General features: G+C 38.4%; 1 non-coding gene across 1 annotated transcript; it reads right to left on the reverse strand.

Annotated features, from left to right (window-relative positions):
* Positions 1 to 654: 654 nt before the first annotated feature.
* Positions 655 to 761, reverse strand: LOC146397520 (U6 spliceosomal RNA). Its single transcript, XR_014825336.1, has one exon. It is a non-coding gene; the product is annotated as a U6 spliceosomal RNA (small nuclear RNA).
* Between the last annotated feature and the right edge of the window lie 248 nt (positions 762 to 1,009).

Raw genomic sequence — 1,009 nt, forward strand, 5'->3', positions numbered from 1 at the left:
AGGGAGTGAGCAGCCCAGGCTGGTCAAGGTGGGACAAGGGGCATTACAATGAGATATGGCCAGAAGCTTTTGGGTTTAATCTCCTTGAAGGGGAATTGAAGTCTATAATGCTTGCAGGATCCTCCTTTGCTTACAGGTCTCTTCTAACCACGTTCTCCCACTGCTCACAAGCCAGCATTTCCAGCCAATTGCCTTTGCGAATTTTCACTTCTCTTGAGTATTTCATTGTTGACCCTGTCCCAAATTATCTCAAAGGCACCAATTATTGTTTCCTTAGGGTTCTGGATATAAAGTCGCATAGATTTTCAGTAGTTGGCGCTAAAATTATTTTCTCAGAGGCCTTATTATCTCAAACGTGAATTTCCAAAAAGCAAGTTCTCCTGTATTTGCTTGTTTGTTGTTTTGGGGTTTTGTTTTGTTTTTTGGAGTTTGAATTAAGTTTAAATTAAAACCTAATTTTATTGTAGTATAAGTGATTTACAATGTTGTATTAGTTTCAGGTGTATAGCAAAGTGAACCAGTCATACATTTAAATATATACGTTCTTTTTTCCAATATAGGTTATTACATATTATTGAGTAGTAATAGTATTAGTACTACTAAGTAGTAGTACCTCTATTTTTTATAGTAGTGTGTATATAGTTATTCCCACCCTAAAAACATGGACTTTTCATGAAATTGTGTGTCATCTTTGCATAGGGACCATGCTAATCGTCCCTATTTTGTTCCAGTTTTAGTATATGTGCTGCTGAAGTGAGCACTCTTTTGTTGTTGTTGTTGTTGTTGTTGTTTTCGTTTGGGTGAGCCCACAGCATGTGGAGCTCCTGGGCCAGGAATTGAACCTGCACCACAACAGTAACCAAAGCTACAGCATTGGCAATGCCGGATCCTTAACCCTCTGAGCTACCAGGGAACTCCAAGCTCCTTGATAAATATCATGTTAGAGCAGAATAACTTTATTGCTAAAAGGCACCTTATGGCTAATGGGGAGCTAATCATTTGAGTTTAG

This window comes from Sus scrofa, chromosome 13, assembly GCF_054392235.1.
Source record: "Sus scrofa isolate SSC_HxYL_T2T_F1_AM1 chromosome 13, Sscrofa_HxYL_maternal_Yorkshire_Landrace_v2.0, whole genome shotgun sequence".
Classification (NCBI taxonomy): domain Eukaryota; kingdom Metazoa; phylum Chordata; class Mammalia; order Artiodactyla; family Suidae; genus Sus; species Sus scrofa.